The sequence below is a fragment of the Ranitomeya variabilis genome, chromosome 8 (assembly GCF_051348905.1).
Source record: "Ranitomeya variabilis isolate aRanVar5 chromosome 8, aRanVar5.hap1, whole genome shotgun sequence".
Classification (NCBI taxonomy): domain Eukaryota; kingdom Metazoa; phylum Chordata; class Amphibia; order Anura; family Dendrobatidae; genus Ranitomeya; species Ranitomeya variabilis.
Window position 1 is genome coordinate 194162567 of NC_135239.1, and position 12325 is coordinate 194174891.

Here is a 12325-nt window from a genome sequence, read left to right on the forward strand (position 1 = left end):
TTAGCTTGCCTTTGGCAAACTGTAAATTATTGTGCTTACCCTACGCTGATTATTGAACAGCATTTGTTGTTTAACGTTCTGGGATAACACATTGTCCGAGCATGCTCGTGTGCTAACCAAGTGTCTTCGGTATGCGCAATAATATGTTTGAGTCCCTGCGGCTGCGTGTCTTGTGGCTGTTCAACAGCTGCAACACATGCAGGGATTTCCTGTTTGATAGTCAATCCCTGCATGTGTTGTGGCTGTCAAACAGCCGCGGGGACTCGAACATATTTTTTGAGCACACCGAAGTCATTCCATTGGCACACGAGCATGCTCAAACTCCTTATCCGAGCATGTCCGCTCATCATTAACACCCGTTTTAATTCCCGTGGTTCCAGAGCAGGTTGCTGCGGTGCTGACCGGCAGCATCGCAAGTTCTCTCACTTGACCACTGGCATGAGACATCATCGGATGTGCCTCCGATTACTGGCCTTTCCTGACAACCCCTTTTAGACAATAAAGGCAGAAACCCGTCTTTAGATCTCTACTGTCGTAAACATGTCAAATATTTCTCCTTAATAGCAAATGCATACATTGATTAGATAAGAGCAAATGTTTACTAATTTCTAGCAACAATATTCGTCAGAGCCAAAGGTTGTTGATAATTTCCACAATATACTGTATATTTTAAAGTGAAGGTTCATATCAAGAAGTGACCTGATTTATCCCAGCCTTATTAATGAATTCACCAGTGACTCAGGGGAAGTAGACTTTCATAAACCGTTCTTAACCACTGACCTTGGTTTTAAGGAGTTGTCCGTGAATGTATAAGAGTTTTTCAATGTGACTTCTGAAATATGCTATGTTCTTATGTATTAATTTATGATTGTACCCGATACATCCATTTCCATTGCTTATTGGATACCATGTCAAGGTGTAATGGTGATAATCTGATTTTATATACCATACAATTTGGAAATGATTGACAGTGTCTTGTGTCTCTTATTCTGAGGTGCACCTGCTGCCTACATTCATTGGGGAAAGTGGGAACACTTTGGGAGTCAAAACGTGGGTCACTGGTACTCATGATAGCCAACATTCCCATTGACTATGCTTGGCAGATTTGTTGTGAGAACCTGTAGTCTACATTTTACTCCAGTGGCTTCCACCGGGGCATAGGTTGGAGACTACTGGATTACGGGGCCTTCAAATCCGTTTTTTGCACTAGTGGTCTTCAACATCTGACCAATTAGTTGATGTCAAACTACATTTCCACTAGATTTGGAATGCCTCAGATTAGACATTGCTTTACACTATTATTACATGAACAAAAACTCTGTTTTGGTCACCTAACCTCAGCCTAGGTACAGTAGAACTATGCATCAATGCATGTGGGTCTACCCAGTACTTAGTGGCCTCAAACTAGGCTTAATCTAGCCATCCGTTACACAGATTTGACCATTGCGGATTGAAGCCTATAGAAACATAATAAAGGTAATTTATAAAAATAATGTAAAAGCCCCCCCCAACATATTGATTCAAAGTATAGTGAACCTACTCACCAACTATCTGATGTGTATGGGGCCTCACGACTCTTCCCCAACAGATAATTGGGGTTAGAGGAATAAAGCACTTGCATTTAATTACCCATCCTTTTGTTTTTAGGGAACAGAAATCCCTTCCAGAGGTGTCAGACAGCAGCTTTTGCCTCTCTCCCCATTGAAAGTGCATGGCCACTTGACCAAGTGCTCATGTCTATGGGGAAGTTGGGAGACAAAGTTGTCGGACAACTAGTGATGAGAAAATGTGCTTGAATAAGCTGTTATCCAAGCATGCTCGTGTGCTAACCAAGTGTCTTCAGCGTGCTTAAAAATATGTGCTAGTCCTCATATCTGCATGTGTTGTGGCTGTTAGGCAACCTCAACACATGCAGGGATTGCCTAACAAACAGGAAATCCCTTCATGGTGGTGGCTGTCCTAACAGCCGCGAGACATGCAACCGGGGGGACTAGAAATTATTTTTTGAGCATGCCAAAAACTCTTAGCACACGAGTATGCTCGAATAACCAATTGTCCACTCACGTTCGCTCAGCACTACGGCCAACAAGTCTTTCATATACATGGCCAGCTTAAGTAATATGAGGAAGAGTTGTCTTTATCTAACCAAATTCATGCTCAGAGGCCTTTTGGGAAAAATAAAATACGGTACTGTTTTGAGTAAATGTTCAGATTTTCTGGTACACTAGATTTGATGCAGCGCTCCCTTTAAGGGGTTTCCCAAGATCGTTGAAAGAAAATGGCATAAAATAACAAAAGAAGCCGCATTTGCCTGTCAAATCTTGTGCCATTGTTGACTTTCCATCCACCTACCAAAGTGACCACCAATTCCACTTGAATTTAAGGACATGTTCCATTATTAAGCACAGAAGTAAAAAACAAAAAAACTCATTGAAAAAACAACATCAACTTTCTATTAACAGGACTACACAGAATGCTCAAATCCACATATTAGCGCTGATGAATAATTTCTGCAGGAGTTGATGTTATGCTTTGCATATTCCAGAATTATCTAAGATTGCTATAAGGTTACAGTAATTATTTAAATTGACGGGGCATCTCGTAAAATAAAAATGGATTCCCAGATAGAATTCAATAGCTCAGATTTTTTTTTAATTCCAGAGAAGTCTGTGAAATTTGTTTTTCATTATACATTTTTGTGAAGACCTTTGGTGATCTCCAGACTTCGACCCCCTTTACATATCAACATTGTCCTGGCAGGTTGATAGTTTATAATTCTTCAAAGAAAATACATACTCTTACTGAGCATCTCATCCATTTTAGGCTTTTAAACATTTATATGGTCTGTTAACCTAAAAGGCCGACGACAAAAATAAAAACACTTTTTTGGGCACAATCATTGAAACAAAAGTATGTTGAGTCAACAACTGTCTCCAAAAGATGAAACCTCGGACTTTATTTTACCTCCCTCGTGGTGGTGGTGTCTGGTCTTTTTTTGGGGGGGGAAACAAGAGCAAACACCAGTGTAAAGATCAGAGTCCAAATTTTCATCTTTTAGACTAGCTCATTAAGGTAAATAGATATGTTTTCGGTCTAGTACTTTTTGGCATAAATAGGTAACCTACCCCCCCAATGGGTGCGGACAATCATTGAAACAAAAGTATGTTCAGTCAACAAAATTAAAGCGGTTTTAGGGAACTTGTTGTGTTCCCATGAGGTCAGCAGGCTCGTCAAAACAACGCATCTGCATGTCCTGTGTACCCAATGTTAAAGATAGGTACGCAGGACACATGCAGAAGTAGGCGGAGCTTAACTGAGGAAGTACGCAGCCCTCCGCAAAGCTCCCGAACACTAATGGGAACTTAGCCTTAGAGAGAGACCCTTCCAATGTTAAAGATGTGAAGAAAACAAGTTAATCCCTGTACATGTGTAATATTAGAATATTGGGACATCAAAAGGAGACGCTTCAGATCAGTTTTACATGGATTGAGGCAGGGAACGCCTAGAACCAGAGGTCGATAATCACCAATGATTAAAGAAGCTGACTTCCAACTTGTTTTCAAAGGAACATAACTTTTAGCATTATGTTTTCTTATAAGCTGTGAAACCATGCTTTACCAACAAGCCAGTGGTATTTTTTTTTTTCACCTCATTACAAAACTGTTCTGCCTCAAAATGAGTTAAATGATACCCAACTTCCTGACACATCTAAAATTTACATCAAGATTTTAAAGCTGGAGGTCATTTGTAAGGCATTACCATATCGAGCCATCTACATTTTTGTTTTCGAAAAATACAGGAAAAGATCACAATAGGAGCTAATAAGATCCAAAAAGTTCTTACAAGACATGGACCTCTGACAATCAAATAATGAAGTCCAGCTGACTTTTAGGACTAGAACAATACAGGTTTTGCCTTGCGATAAATCCAGAATTACAAAAGGTCTAAAGGAAGTTGCTTTACAAAAAAAACAGAGGAAGCCATAACTACCCGATTCTAGTGGGACATATTATGGACCCATATTGTCCCGAGAACCAATATTTCTCATATTTCTGTAATACGGCATGCAATGAAACATGCCAGTCTGTAAGGGGAAAACTAATGGATGAAACCAAAAATTCATTCACATTAGGTTAATTTTCTCCTCCAAGTATTTGGTTGGGAAGCTAAAGTCTTAAATACCTGAAAAATGGTATTGAAGTGTGTCCCCTGATGTATCCATTCACTTAAATCAAGCAAACGAAGTCCAAAAGATGAAACCTTGGACTTTGACCTCCCTAGTGGCAGTGTTTGGTTTTGTGTCCCAAAAGAAAGAAAACAGTCTACCAAGCTATTGTATCTTGCAAAAAAAGACCTAACAAAGTCCAAATTTTCATATTTTCGAAATAGAAACCTTTTCTGTCTAGTACTTTTTGGCATAAATAGGTAACCCACCCCCGATGGAGAGTATGGACATAATATGAAGCCAGCATTACATGGATGTTGTATTATGTATTCATACGGTGGAGGTCCAAATGTGGTCAATGATTTGGTCCTTTTGAATGGGATATTATCCTTCTGTTGTGTTCACGCTTAGCTTCAAAAGTGATTTTCTTTTTTTTTTTGACTAATTTTTTTTTTGGTCAACTAATGGGTTACATAAGTAGTTTTTTCAATATTTACATGTAACTGAAGTATAACCAATTTGGAGAAAATACATTGGCCATAAGTTGTCAAATGAAGATGTGCAACATTCCTCTAACTGAAGAAAAACAAATCTAAAAATTGGCAAAACTACCCAGGTTACCAAAGAGATTTTGCATCGTAAGATTTCAAAATTTACTTGCAAATATCAGTATGTTTTTATTTGTGGACAATACATATCCTCTAATTTTTTATTTCCCTTCCTCTTAAGTTTGTAATTTAACATTCAGGTTTTTGTTTTGTTTTTTTCACTTTTTGACCTTTTTATTCTACCGTAATCCACTGTGGTAAAAGTATTGCTTTGTCTGTTTTCCCCGAAATGTTGCTAATGTGGAAGATGACACTTCATCTTATGGGTTTATTACTTATTTACAAAAAAACGAGCCACATTTTCTACCAAGCGTAATTAATTAAAAAATAAAAAAATATATAAAAATGTAAAAAAAAAAAAAAGTTTTAGAAAAATAAAAATCTCCAACTGAGGAGATAATACAATTTTATAAAATGTTACATCTCCCCAACATTTGGGGTAGTGACTTGTATTTGAATATACTATACAGCCATTATTTCTTAATCTAGAGCGCTACACTTTCATGTGATCATTCTTTTTTCCTTCACGTTTACTAAAGCGGAAAACTTCATTACAAGTGTAAATAATTTTCTTGCTTCTGAAAACTTTGTATCTATGGTATATAAATCATAGGATTTTATATTTTCATATAAAGCTATTTTTTTTTCTAGTTTTTCCCCCCATATTTTTCTTTGTTATTGTAGTGCACATAGATATTTAACATTGAAATCACCTTGAAGAATAAGAATAATAAAAATAAAAAAAAAGTAAACTTTTAATGATGGCCAGTGTTTGTGGAAGTTGGATTTTCTATTTGGTTTATGGTTACCTATAGGTGCAATAGGAATGGAGCATCAGTCATCGACTAAATTTATCTCATCATGGTGTCTATTTAAAAAATTTTCTTTTCTAAACTTTTTGTAACTTGACTTGTTTTGCCTTTTTTGTTCACTCTAAAATAATATCAAATCATATTATAGTGTTATTTAATATGTAAATTGTATTGCGATACATTAAATAAAGTATGGTTTTTGATGTAAATTTGTTTTTCCTGGAATCTTTATAATTTGTACAATGTCTCTTTTAAAACAAGAAAACTGGAAATTTCCTCTAAAGTTTAACAAATCATTTGCTTTTTTTTCTATAACCATTACAAAACACATTGTCATTGCATGGGAGTATAAATACATCATTTCTTCACTTGTCCAAGTGCTACCTATCCAATCTATTAAAGTGAATTGTCAATAGGATCAACCCTCCTAAGCTGTCTGCATGGCATATAGATCATGGAAAGTTGAGTAAAACGATACCTTGATGTCTGTAATCTGATGTGTTATTCCGGAGAAATCCACCTTTTTCTTAATATGCAAATGTTAAGATTTATGGGATGGACATAGATCACCCTGAGAATCTGCCTCCAGAGCTTATTTTAAATGAAAGGAGACATTACCAATTTTTTTATTTACTCAGACATTACCAATGTGAGACATGTAATAACTGACAGTCTGCTCTCCTGGTCTACATATCTCACACTGATAACACCCTCTTCCATTTAAGCTAAGCTCTGGAGGCAGATTCTCAGGTAGATCTATGTCCAGCCCGTAGTCGTAGGTATCCTTACATCGGCTCTGTGTCCTTGAGATTGTGATAGGAGACACCGTAAACCTCCTTGTGATGGCACATATGGATGTGTCATCTAAGAGGAGCTGGTCTACTTGTGCAGTCTGAATGGGCTGCAAATATCTTCACATGCTCTTAATAGTGACTATGACAATCAAAATGAAAAACTAGAGAAGAATAGGTCAGGAAATATAAGGATTTGGTTTTTGAGATGGAAGAGTTCTTTAGATCATTGTTTTAAATTGGCTAGATGATCAAAATTTGTTTTCGACCTGAAGCTGGCAGTATGATTATGGAAGCTATTGCTAGTCTTGAAGGTTATAAAGTATCAGAAGAATGAATATGAAAAGGAAGGAGTGATCAAATAGTGGTGAATCTGGCACAAGGGGAACAAAGGAAACAGGACAATAAAGCAGAGAAGAGGAAATTAAGTGTCCAGGAGGCAAATTAGGGACTTTATGACCTTTTTTGCCACAATGAAAAGAAAAACTTCCACCCACTTCCTCTATTCAATACATCCACCAGCACCACAGCTTATGTGGTGCAGGAAGAGGGGGATTGAGAATTTGTCAAACCTACCCCAAATTTACTTTGCACTTAACTTTGATGCTGCCTGACGGTAAAAATCGACATGCTATACGGGCCAAAGTATATGCAAAGACTGAATTCTTGAGATCTAAAATGGCCAGTTCATGTGTGCCCATCAACAATGGCAAGGTGACACTTCTCTGATGGGTAACTACTCTGGATGTGGGGACTTCCTCCTTTTCTGACCCTGCACTACTCCCTCCTCCCATCCGTGCTTTTAATTAGGCCAGTTATACACATCCTGTACCAAAAAAATGGTACAGGAGCTATCCATGTGTGTAATACTTGTGGCACACGTGTGGCAACCATGTGCTGCATCAGTAAAAAACGCACCAGCACCAGGGAAGCAGCGGTACAGTTAGCGCTGTTCCCCGGCATCGGGTGCTGAAGACAGCTTATATCATTCTCCCCTGCTCTGCCGGCGATCAGTGCAAGCAGAGGACAATGATGAGTTATATTGAAGTGATAACAATGACAGCAGGCAGCAACTGATAGGACTACTACTCCCATCAGCCTACACCTGCTGCCACTAATAAGTGGCTGATGGGAGTATCCATCACCCGCTACCTGTGCTAAAAATAAATGAATAAATATAAAATCCAGCCTTGGTTCCCCTGTATTTTCTATAGCCAGCTAGGGAAAGTTGAGGGCTGCAACCCTCATCTGCCAGCGTTAGAAAGGCTGGTTATGAAGAATAGAGGGGTCCCCACACTGTTTCTTTTAAATTATTTAAATACATTTAAAAAAAACGGCGTGGGCCCCCCCCCCCTTTTTTGACAACTAGCCAAGCTAAACCTGGCAGTTTGGGGCTGGTATTCTCAGGCCGGTAAGGGACCGTGGATATTAAAATAGCAGCCCAGAGCCGCCCCCAAAAAGGCACATCTATTAGATTAGTCAATTCTGGTGCTTTGCCCAGCTCTACCCACTTTCCCTGTAGCGGTGGCAAGTAAGGTTCATATTTGTGGGGTTGATGTCACCTTTGTACTGTCTGGTGACATCAAGCCCACGCCTTAGTAATGGAGAGGCGTCTATAACACACCTCTCCATTACTAATCCTACTACATAATTACTATATGGTAAATAAACACAGCCAGAATAAAATGTTTGTTTTTACGCACAGTACTATCACAGACACTGTTGCAGATTAGAAAAACTTATGGGTACACACAGTAATAATAATAATAATATTTATTTTTATATAGCGATAACATATTCCGCAGTGCTTTACAGTTTTGCACACATTATCATCGCTGTCCCCGATGGGGCTCACAATCTAAATTCCCTATCAGTATGTCTTTAGAATTTGGGAGGAAACCGGAGAAAACCCATGCAAACATGGGGAGAACATACAAACTCCTTGCAGATGTTGTCCTTGGTGGGGTTTGAACTCAGGACTATCACAGACATGGATGAAAAGTAGACACACAGTCTTTTTGGAAAACTGCGCATGCAATAAACCTAATACTGTCCCCAATACAGCTGCATCATGTCCCTACGCTATACAGAGCAAAAATCAAAAAATTATCTTGAAACCGCAGGAAGAGGTGGACGTGTCAGTGTAGGTGGACGAGGCAAGGGAGGAGTAATTAACACTGTTTTTGTGTGTGTTTTTTTCTTTTTTCGTTCTTTAGTCACACTAGTCGCACGGAGATGGCATCAGAGTAGAATTAGATTTTAGGCACACTGCTAGTATAGACACAGCAGTAGAGTAAAATGATTTTTTAGGCCCACAAATGGCACAGGCAGAGCAGCAGAGTAGAATACATTTTTAAGTACATTACTCACAAAAAAGCAGCTGCAGAATATAATTTTTTTAGGCACACAAATGGCACAGAGTGGCAGAGTAAAATTTTTTTAGACACACCACTTGCGAAAATTGGCAGCAGAGTAAAATTATTTTTAGGCACACAAATGGCACAAACAGTGACAGGGTAGAATTATTTTTTAGATAGACTACTCCCTAAAAGACAGCTGGAGAGTAGAATTATTTTTTTTAGGAACACTACTCACACAGACATGGCTGCAGAGTACACAGAAGCTTTTTGGAACATTACTTCAACAGACAGGGGTGCAGAGTACACACAGAGGCTTAAAGACACAGTACTCCCACAGGCAGAGTACAAAGAGTATTTTTGGAACAGTACTCCCACAGATATGGGTGCAGAGTACACACAGCAGCTTTTTGGCAGAGTCCACAGTCTAATTCTGTCCCTCACTCCAGATGCATCCTGTCCTGTCTCAAACACAGAATAACTGGAGAATATGTTTATTGAAGACCAGCATATTGTCAACCCCAGCACTGTCACTTCCAAAATTGTGACTAACCCTTTAACCTATTTTGTCATGAAAACATCAAAACGTGCAATGTACACTTGCAGAATGTCACATGAATAAACAAAAGGCCTCTGCAGTACTATTCATTTCAATGAGACCCCATAATTAGAAGATCCCTCTTGTCCGTTGGAGCAGTATTGGCTGCTGAGGTTTTCAGTTATAGTGCCAAATCACTTACTTACCATACATGTAGCATATGCTGGGACTGCAGTCCTCATGCCGACCTGAACACTACATTTTACTGGTGCCAGCTTGAAAAAAAATGGTAGCCTTACTGACACTTGCAAATAGGATTATGAAGAGATGCACAAAGCTTTGAACCCAGCTACATTATTGTTGCTGGGTCCAAAAGAGTACATGGAGCAATGGGAAAAGTGAACACAGGAAAAGGAACGTGAAAAGCAGCAGAGGAAGCAAGAGAAACACTCCCCACTGCACGTACAATAGCGTAAGGCAGCACAGCAAATATCTCCACCGATTCCAGGTATGCTATTGGAGAGGCACATGACTATAGGCCAATTTCTAAGAACAGGGATCTCCCTTAGCCCTCAGGTAAGACAATGCACAAAGCTGAAAGTATCATGTAGCTCTTTAGGTTTCTGGAGCTACTCAAGCAAGTGGCTATTAAAATCCAGGCTCATACAAAGCGAAAGATCCGGAAAAGTCTGGCATGCAACACTGCCAAAACAGCTTCCATTATGCCACTACCAGAGAACCATACATGTACTATGCAGTGTACTATGGCTACAGAATTTTAACTGGTGTCTGTGAATTGGGCGGGAGGTATTGTCTCCATATGTCACTTGATGACCTGCTTGATTCATGGTCCAAATCGTCATTCTAAGTAAACCAAGGCGAGAATGCAAAATCTGCATTGGCTAGCTCCAGGGTTCAATCAGGCCGTGGCTGTATACATTTTTACCTTTGCAGTCTGAGCCCATCATAACCCAGGTAAGACTGTTAGGGTACTGTCACACAGTGCAATTTTGATCGCTACGACGGTACGATTCGTGACGTTCTAGCGATATCGTTACGATATCGCAGTGTCTGACACGCAGCAGCGATCAGGGACCCTGCTGAGAATCGTACGTCGTAGCAGATCGTTTGGAACTTTCTTTCGTCGCTTGATCACCCGCTGACATCGCTGGATCGTTGTGTGTGACAGCGATCCAGCGATGTGTTCGCTTGTAACCAGGGTAAACATCGGGTAACTAAGCGCAGGGCCGCGCTTAGTAACCCGATGTTTACCCTGGTTACCAGCGTAAACGTAAAAAAAACAAACAGTACATACTCACATTCCGGTGTCAGTCCTCCGGCGTCTCAGCTTCTCTGCACTGTGAGCGCCTGCCGGCCGGAAAGCGAGCACAGCGGTGACGTCACCGCTCTGCTTTCCGGCTATGGTGCTTACACAGTGGAGAGAAGCAGAATGCCGGGGGACAGACACCGGAATGTAAGTATGTACTGTTTGTTTTTTTTACGTTTACGCTGGTAACCAGGGTAAACATCGGGTTACTAAGCGCGGCCCTGCGCTTAGTAACCCGATGTTTACCCTGGTTACCCGGGGACTTTGGCATCGCTCCAGCGCCGTGATTGCAAAGTGTGACCGCAGTCTACGACGCTGGAGCGATAATCATACGACGCTGCGACGTCACGGATCGTGCCGTCGTAGCGATCAAAATTGCACTGTGTGACAGTACCCTTAAGGTCCCACAAGGACTCAGTCCAAGGTCACTGTACCACTTCCAATGACCATGACTGAAGATTAGATAACTGTATGAAATCAAGGTGGCCACATAAAAAGTATGTCCTTGTCTGTGTGGATCTCTGAGGATGGCCTGAGGCATAACATTGCCTGAAGGCAAATGCAAAAGCAGTAAAAGTTAAAATCGGAAGTGGTAATAGAAAGTGACAGAGTAACACATTTCACAGGGGAAATACTGACTTTTTTGGGAGATCTAGGAATTCAACAGGCATTGCACACCCCATATTTTCCTTAGAGAATTAGGAGAGTTGAGAGATTAAACGGAACATGGACGATGGAGGTAAAGAAAATGATAGAAAAAGACAAACAGACAAAATTTCTGCCATATATTCTATTAGAACTATTCCAAACAAGAAAACAGGGCTTTCTCAATCAGAGATTTTAGTTTGGAGGTCCTGCTATGACAGGTTAATTTTTCCCATAGCAGCTGCAACACATTCATGGGCATTAGTGATGAGCGAGTGTACTCGTTGCTCGGGTGACCTCCGAGTATTTATGACTGCTCGAAGATTTAGTTTTCATCCCGGCAGTTGAATGATTTACAGCTACTAGCCAGGCTGATTACATGTGGGGATTCCCAGGCAACCTCCACATGTAATCAGCCTGGCTAGTAGCTGTAAATCATTCAGCTGCAACGATGAAAATGAAATCTCCTAGCAGTCATAAATACTCGGAGGTCACCCGAGCGTGCTCGGGAAAACCTGAACAAGTACACTCGCTCATCACTAATGGGCATTTGACAGGATTCATCACAGTGCTTTTTATTCCTTACTAGACCTATAAGACCTGGAGGGTTGCCATTCACTACACCCTGGAGACTGGGTGACAATACGTGACAAAAAGATTTGAGCCTAGGTTTGAAGGACCTTTACAAGTCCAAATAAGAAACCTAACCGCTGTTAAACTGGAAGGAAGGTTACTTTAGCTACACATTTCTCATTGTAAAACGATTTCAATACCCAACACCACATGCTGTATGTGTCTGAGAACTATTCTAGTATTAGTTCTAATCATAGCCATGGCTATACATGAACACCTTTGGGATAGCAAATTAATAAAAACACCATCAGACTATAGTTAGGTTGACAAATCTCACCTGACTGCTGGATCTTCAGTGGGGAAAATACAGTAGGTACAGAAAGTATTCAAACCCCTTTAAATGTTTCACTCTTTGTTTCATTTCAGCCATTTGGTAAATTCCAAAAAGTTCATTTTTTCTCATTAATGTACACTCTGCACCCCATCTTGACTGAAAAAAAACAAATGTA